The sequence below is a fragment of the Lissotriton helveticus genome, assembly GCF_964261635.1.
Source record: "Lissotriton helveticus chromosome 1_1 unlocalized genomic scaffold, aLisHel1.1 SUPER_1_unloc_4, whole genome shotgun sequence".
NCBI lineage: Eukaryota > Metazoa > Chordata > Amphibia > Caudata > Salamandridae > Lissotriton > Lissotriton helveticus.
In genome coordinates this window covers 2,432,501-2,440,418 of record NW_027611681.1, presented here as the reverse complement: position 1 = coordinate 2,440,418, position 7,918 = coordinate 2,432,501, and positions in this window count along the sequence as shown.

The following is a 7,918-nucleotide window of genomic DNA, read 5'->3' as shown; positions in this document are numbered from 1 at the left end:
TGTCTGTGTGTCTGTTGGTCTCTGTCTGTGTGTGTGTCTGTTGGTCTGTCTGTGTGTCTGTGTGTGTGTCTGTGTGTGTGTGTCTGTTGGTCTCTGTGTGTCTGTGTGTGTCTGTCTGTGTGTGTCTGTTGGTCTCTGTGTGTCTGTGTGTCTGTGTGTCTGTTGGTCTCTGTGTGTCTGTGTGTGTCTGTCTGTGTGTGTCTGTCTGTGTGTTGTAATGTTGCACTCTGTGAATAACCAAAGACCCACTGTGGCTTGTTAACAGGTATTTTATTTCCTTTACAAAGTTCCCTGAAGAGCGCCGAGCCAGCGCTCCTATTCCTCGGCTGCCGCGCTCCCTAATGCGCTGCGCGCGCAGTCCCTCAAAATGGCCGCCGCACGTCACGTAGCAACGTGACGTGCATAAACTAGAGCGCGCCACTACATATCTCCCCTTTTTCCAAACAGTTCAAGAGTCACTTACAGTTCAATTGTCCATTTCAAAATCTTGGAACCTTGCTGGTCTCACCACAGGTCTTCCACTCCTGGTTACCTGGGTGTAGCCTCCCTGGGACCTCTGACTCGGTACCTCTTCGCTTCTTTCCTCTCTCTGCTCCGCCATGTTCTCCTCTACGCTCTCTCTACCCTCTCTGGGTTCGTCTCCACCACTTCCTTCTCCACATTGCTCGCCGGTTCCTTGCTCTTCTTCTGCATTCGGCTCTTCTCCGTCATCCCACTCGGTTCCATGTTGATTCCATTGTACCACTTTGTTACATCTGGCCATTCGATCTTGGGACCACACGTTGCCGTCACTCAGCAAGGCCGCACGATCGTACACCTCCTTTACTTGCAGGGGCCTGCTGTATTTGCTGTCTCCCTTCTTCTGTAGTGTTGCCAACTTTACTCTTACCCACTCGTCCTTTTCCAACTTTGTCCCCTTTACATTTCTCCGTTTGTTGTAATGGTTGGTGTATATCGATTGAGCCTTTTCTAGGTTGGCCCGTACCACTGCCGGGGACCATTCGCTGGTGATTACTTTCTCCTTCCAAACCCGATTGTCATGGGTGAAGGGTTCTCGTCCTCTCAGGATCTGAAATGGGCTGTATCCTGTTCCAGTTGGTGTGATCCTGTAAGCCCATACCATGTTCTCTATGGCCTTCTCCCAATCCTTATTACAGGAAATCGCTGCTTGTACGGCACCCATCACCACTCGGTTAAACCTTTCTACCAAGCCGTTCCCTGCGGGATGGTAGATAGCTGTGTGTTTAATGACTATGCCGTTCCTTTGCATGAAGTTGTTCCACCTTTCTGACGTGAACTGGGGGCCATTATCGCTCAAGATGGATTTGGGTATGCCCTCCCTCACGAAGGTGTCTGACAGAAACTTCAGGATGTTCTCCGTATCCATGGTCTCCTCCACTTTCAACTCAGGCCATTTAGAGTATCTATCTATGAGGACACAAACATACTTCTGCGTGCCCTGGCTATCCAGTATGGGTCCTAAAATGTCTATAGACAGTTCCTCCCACGGGTTCTGTGGAGTCTCGAACTGTCCCAGCGCAGGGCGCAGGGGCTTGAGTGATTTGTCCGCTCCCTGGCACTGTGGGCACTCTCTGACGTGCCTCTCCGCTCTTATGTCCATGCCTGGCCACCAGTAATTTTGTTTGGCTCTTAACTTCAATTTCCCAATGCCTAGATGGCCCTCATGTAGCATGTCCAGTAATTTGGTTGCAAGTGTCCTGGGGGGGATTACCTTGTCCCCTCTGTATGTGAACACTCCTCTATCCCCCACTGATAATTCTTCTCTGACTTCATAGTAGGGTTTGACATCTCCACTCACGTGTCTCTTTTCTGGCCAACCCGTTACGATGTACTTCTTCACTTCCTCCAACACTCTGTCTGCCTTGTATTCTTCAACCCACTCATTATAGTCGATGACTTTGCCTTGATCCCCCACCAAGGCCACCAGTTCTGTGTGGCCCGCAGGGTCTTCTTCTCCAGGCTCCATTGCTGCTGCCCTGCTCAGGTAGTCTGCCACTCGATTTCGGTTCCCTGGGAGGTACTCTACGTCGTACCTGAATTCGAGTAGTTTTAGGGACATCTTCGAAATCCTGGGCGTGGCATTGGCATGCCCACTTGATGTTAACACTTTTACTAGTGGCTTATGATCTGTTCTGAGCAAGAATCTGGTGCCCCATAGGAACTGCCTAAATCTCGCTGTAGCCCACACAACCGCCAGCATCTCCTTTTCGATGACGCTGTACTTGCTTTCGGTGGCTGTTAATGCCCTAGATGCAAAACTAAGCGTTTCCATCTGACCTTGTCCTCGTTCCTGCATGAGCACAGCTCCCAAGCCTTTGTCGCTGGCATCAGTGGTGAGGACCGTGGCACCCTGTGGGTCATAACCTTTCAGTGGCACTGCTCCCGTGACGTTTCTCTTAATGGTGTCAAACTCCTGTTGTGCTTCTGGTGTCCATTCAAAAGTGGTGTTTTCTCTAGTCAGCATCCTCATATTGTGCGTTTTGGAGGCAAAGTGAACCACAAACTTACTGTAATACTCCGCCATGCCCAGAAACGACCTGACTTCCTCCTTGTTGGTGGGGGGCGGAGCTTCAGCAATTGCCTTCACATTGTCTGCTTTGGGTGTAATGCCATGCACCCCTATCTCGTGACCTAGGTAAGTCACCGATTCTAGTCCCAAGCGGCATTTGGACCATTCTGCTGTGAGGCCTTTGCTTTCCAGGGTCTTCAACACTTTCTCTAGTTTCTGGTCGTGGTCCATTCTGTCTCGCCCCATTATCAGAATGTCATCTTGGAAATACTGGATGCCGGTTAAGTCCTTAAACAGTTGGTGCATTAACCTTTGGAATACCGCAGCCGCCGAGGCCAGTCCGAACGGCATGCGGCGGAACTGGTAGCATCCGAATGGGGTTATGAAAGACGTGAGTTTCCTGCTGTCTGGGTGCAATACTACCTGGTGGTACGCGGAGGTCAAATCAATGGTGGAGTACCATTTGACTCCTCGGGTCCTTGCTAGCATCTCGTCGATCCTTGGGAGGGGAAATTTCTCAACGACAATGTTCTTATTTAACTCTCTTAGGTCGACGCAGAGCCTGACCTTCCCGTTTGGCTTCATGACTACCACCAAGGGTGCAAGCCACTCTGCGCAGGTAATAGGCTCAATTATCCCCTTACTCTCCAATTCCTGAAGCTCCTTCTGGACCGCCTCTCTTACCGCTATGGGTATGTTCCTCACCTTGTGGGCAACCGGAACAGCGTCTTCTTTGAGTATGATCTTATGTTGGAACTTTTCTAGCTTTCCTACTGTGCCTCCGAACACTCTTGGGTATTCCTCTTTCCATTTTTCGAGATTGGGCCAGGTTTCTGGTTCTGTGAGCAAAATCTGTTCTTTGCCTCCCGGGTCTAATTTGATTCCCAGGTCGCCCTGGTCCAGCCACCCTAAGACGGACGGTCCTCTCTCTGAGATGTACAACTTGCATTCCGCCGATCTGCCTCTGAACTCAAACTTCAAGAGTCTATATCCTACCATTGGGATACGATCGCCATTATATGTGACCGGTCTGATGTCCAATCTCTCCAGCTCCGGTCCAATCTTTGGTCTGAATGTTTTCTCCCACACTTCTCTTGGTATTATCGTGAAAGGAGAACCTGTGTCTGCCACTACGCTGATGGTTACTCCTCCCATCTTCATTTCCAGCACAGGTTTGGTCGTCCTTCTCCCTTCTATACTCATGACCTGGTCGTATATGCATAACACGGTGACGACCTCTTCTTCTCCCGTCTCTTCCTGGTTCTCTTCATCCTGGTCTATATGTTTCACCACGCCTTTGGACATTTTCTTCCGGCACACCTTCTCGTAGTGGCCGATGATGCCACAGTGCAGACACTTGGCCCTGAACGCAGGGCATCTTCTGTCGTGTGCCTCATGGGACCAGCTTCCGCACCTGTAGCACGTTTTCTTGTTGCCACTTCCTTCCAGTTTCTTTTGCCCTCCAGAGTTGCCCTGCCATTTGTTGGGACCCTTCCATGTAGCGCCTCTGTAATTCAGGTCCCTGCGGGGTTCCTCTCCCTGTATCTTGTTCACGATGGCGGCAGTTGGCGGTTCCTTCTTGGTTGCGTCAGCGCACCTCCGTGCTAGTTCAGCCCTCTTGACAATGACCATTACGTCCTTGAGTGTGGTATCCCCACTTGCCCATAGCTTGTCCTGGACATTCGTGCTGGTCGTATGCATAACTATTTGGTCTTTGATAAACTCTTCCTCCCACAGGGCATACCTGCACGTGGCCGCCAGTTTCTTCAGGGCCGCTACATATTCCTCAATCGACTCTCCGGCGCGTTGTTTCCTCTGCTGGAAGTTGAATCTATCAACCGATACACATACTGTGGGCCGATAGTGTTCATTCAAATCGTCGATCGCATGGGCGTATACATCATCGTCCGAGTCATCTCTCGGTTTGGGTACCAGGCTTTTGTATATTCTAAGTCCCTCAGGCCCTAGGTTAAGTAATAGGATCCGTTTTTTCCTGTTGGGTTTGAAGGACTCTTCATTTTCGTCCTCTAGGACCTCTATGAAGTTGTTTATGTAGTCGCGCCAGTCCTCCCACTTCATCAGTGGTTCTCCTGGCTTCGGGAGGAACTGGACCGGTGCAATGGCATACCCCGCTGGGGCGCTCATTTTCTCTTCTTTGACCGTCGTCGTTCTGTTTCCTTTCCCTGTGGGGCTCCCTGGGGTGTTGTCCGTCTCCTCCTCCTTAATTTGTACTGGGGGGCCTTCTGCGTCAGCCCCCTCCCCCTCCTTAATGGTAGCCAGGTCTGGCTCCTCCGTGGGTACGTGGGCCAACTGTGACGCTCTGCTTGGCTGCTATGGGTTCACACAGCTCTCGTCTGTTTGTGTGCCCTGCGATGGCCCTGCCGCGCTCTTCAGGGTACAGTACCTCCTGTGGTGACCGCAGTCCTGGTGGTTCTCCGGGGACACAGCGCTGGTTTGCTGTTCAGCTGTCCTGTCCCCTTCTTCCTTGGCTGCACAGGTCGCCTGGGGTTCCGCTGTTACCACGTGCTGGCGTGGGTTTGGGTTAGCTGTGACCCCCTTGCCACGTGGTGAGTGTGATGCCCTTCGTTATTTTCTTTTATTTTTCTGAAGGTTTTTGGTCGCATCCCGACCTCGTCGCCACTGTAATGTTGCACTCTGTGAATAACCAAAGACCCACTGTGGCTTGTTAACAGGTATTTTATTTCCTTTACAAAGTTCCCTGAAGAGCGCCGAGCCAGCGCTCCTATTCCTCGGCTGCCGCGCTCCCTAATGCGCTGCGCGCGCAGTCCCTCAAAATGGCCGCCGCACGTCACGTAGCAACGTGACGTGCATAAACTAGAGCGCGCCACTACATGTGTGTCTGTTGGTCTCTGTGTGTCTGTGTGTCTGTTGGTCTCTGTGTGTCTGTGTGTGTGTGTCTGTCTGTGTGTGTCTGTTGGTCTCTGTGTGTCTGTGTGTGTGTGTGTCTGTTGGTCTCTGTGTGTCTGTGTGTGTCTGTCTGTGTGTCTGTGTGTGTGTCTGTGTGTGTGTGTGTCTGTTGGTCTCTGTGTGTCTGTGTGTGTGTGTGTCTGTCTGTGTGTGTCTGTCTGTGTGTGTCTGTTGGTCTCTGTGTGTCTGTGTGTCTGTTGGTCTCTGTGTGTCTGTGTGTGTGTGTCTGTCTGTGTGTGTCTGTTGGTCTCTGTGTGTCTGTGTGTCTGTGTGTCTGTTGGTCTCTGTGTGTCTGTGTGTGTCTGTCTGTGTGTGTCTGTTGGTCTCTGTGTGTCTGTGTGTGTGTCTGTGTGTCTGTTGGTCTCTGTGTGTCTGTGTGTGTGTGTCTGTGTGTCTGTTGGTCTCTGTCTGTGTGTGTGTCTGTGTGTCTGTGTGTGTGTCTGTGTGTGTGTCTGTGTGTCTGTGTGTGTCTGTCTGTGTGTCTGTGTGTGTGTCTGTGTGTGTGTGTGTCTGTTGGTCTCTGTGTGTCTGTGTGTGTGTGTCTGTCTGTGTGTGTGTGTCTGTGTGTGTGTGTGTCTGTCTGTGTGTGTCTGTCTGTGTGTGTGTGTCTGTGTGTGTGTGTGTCTGTTGGTCTCTGTGTGTCTGTGTGTGTGTGTCTGTTGGTCTGTGTGTGTCTGTGTGTGTGTGTGTGTGTCTGTGTGTGTCTGTGTGTGTCTGTCTGTGTGTGTCTGTCTGTGTGTGTCTGTTGGTCTCTGTGTGTCTGTGTGTGTGTGTGTGTGTGTCTGTGTGTGTGTCTGTGTGTCTGTTGGTCTGTGTGTGTCTGTCTGTGTGTGTATGTCTGTGTGTGTCTGTTGGTCTCTGTGTGTCTGTGTGTGTGTGTGTGTGTCTGTTGGTCTCTGTGTGTCTGTGTGTGTCTGTCTGTGTGTCTGTCTGTGTGTCTGTGTGGGTGTGTCTGTTGGTCTCTGTGTGTCTGTGTGTGTGTCTCTGTGTGTGTGTGTGTCTGTGTGTCTGTTGGTCTCTGTCTGTGTGTGTGTCTGTGTGTCTGTGTGTGTGTCTGTGTGTGTGTGTGTGTCTGTTGGTCTCTGTGTGTCTGTCTGTGTGTGTCTGTTGGTCTCTGTGTGTCTGTGTGTGTGTCTGTGTGTCTGTTGGTCTCTGTGTGTCTGTGTGTGTGTGTCTGTGTGTCTGTTGGTCTCTGTCTGTGTGTGTGTCTGTGTGTCTGTGTGTGTGTCTGTGTGTCTGTGTGTGTCTGTCTGTGTGTCTGTGTGTGTGTCTGTGTGTGTGTGTGTCTGTTGGTCTCTGTGTGTCTGTGTGTGTGTGTCTGTCTGTGTGTGTGTGTCTGTTGGTCTCTGTGTGTCTGTGTGTGTGTGTGTCTGTCTGTGTGTGTCTGTCTGTGTGTGTGTGTCTGTGTGTGTGTGTGTCTGTTGGTCTCTGTGTGTCTGTGTGTGTGTGTCTGTTGGTCTGTGTGTGTCTGTGTGTGTGTCTGTGTGTGTGTGTGTCTGTGTGTGTCTGTGTGTGTCTGTCTGTGTGTGTCTGTCTGTGTGTGTCTGTTGGTCTGTGTGTGTCTGTGTGTGTGTCTGTGTGTCTGTTGGTCTGTGTGTGTCTGTCTGTGTGTGTATGTATGTGTGTGTCTGTTGGTCTCTGTGTGTGTGTGTGTGTCTGTTGGTCTCTGTGTGTCTGTGTGTGTCTGTCTGTGTGTCTGTCTGTGTGTCTGTGTGGGTGTGTCTGTTGGTCTCTGTGTGTGTGTCTCTGTGTGTGTGTGTGTCTGTGTGTCTGTTGGTCTCTGTCTGTGTGTGTGTCTGTGTGTCTGTGTGTGTGTCTGTGTGTGTGTCTGTGTGTGTGTGTGTCTGTTGGTCTCTGTGTGTCTGTCTGTGTGTGTCTGTTGGTCTCTGTGTGTCTGTGTGTGTGTCTGTGTGTCTGTTGGTCTCTGTGTGTCTGTGTGTGTGTGTCTGTGTGTCTGTTGGTCTCTGTCTGTGTGTGTGTCTGTGTGTCTGTGTGTGTGTCTGTGTGTGTGTCTGTGTGTCTGTGTGTGTCTGTCTGTGTGTCTGTGTGTGTGTGTGTCTGTTGGTCTCTGTGTGTCTGTGTGTGTGTGTCTGTCTGTGTGTGTGTGTCTGTTGGTCTCTGTGTGTCTGTGTGTGTGTGTGTCTGTCTGTGTGTGTCTGTCTGTGTGTGTGTGTCTGTGTGTGTGTGTGTCTGTTGGTCTCTGTGTGTCTGTGTGTGTGTGTCTGTTGGTCTGTGTGTGTCTGTGTGTGTGTCTGTGTGTGTATGTGTGTGTCTGTGTGTGTCTGTGTGTGTCTGTCTGTGTGTGTCTGTCTTTGTGTGTCTGTTGGTCTCTGTGTGTCTGTGTGTGTGTGTGTGTGTCTGTGTGTGTGTCTGTGTGTCTGTTGGTCTGTGTGTGTCTGTCTGTGTGTGTATGTCTGTGTGTGTCTGTTGGTCTCTGTGTGTCTGTCTGTGTAAGTGTGT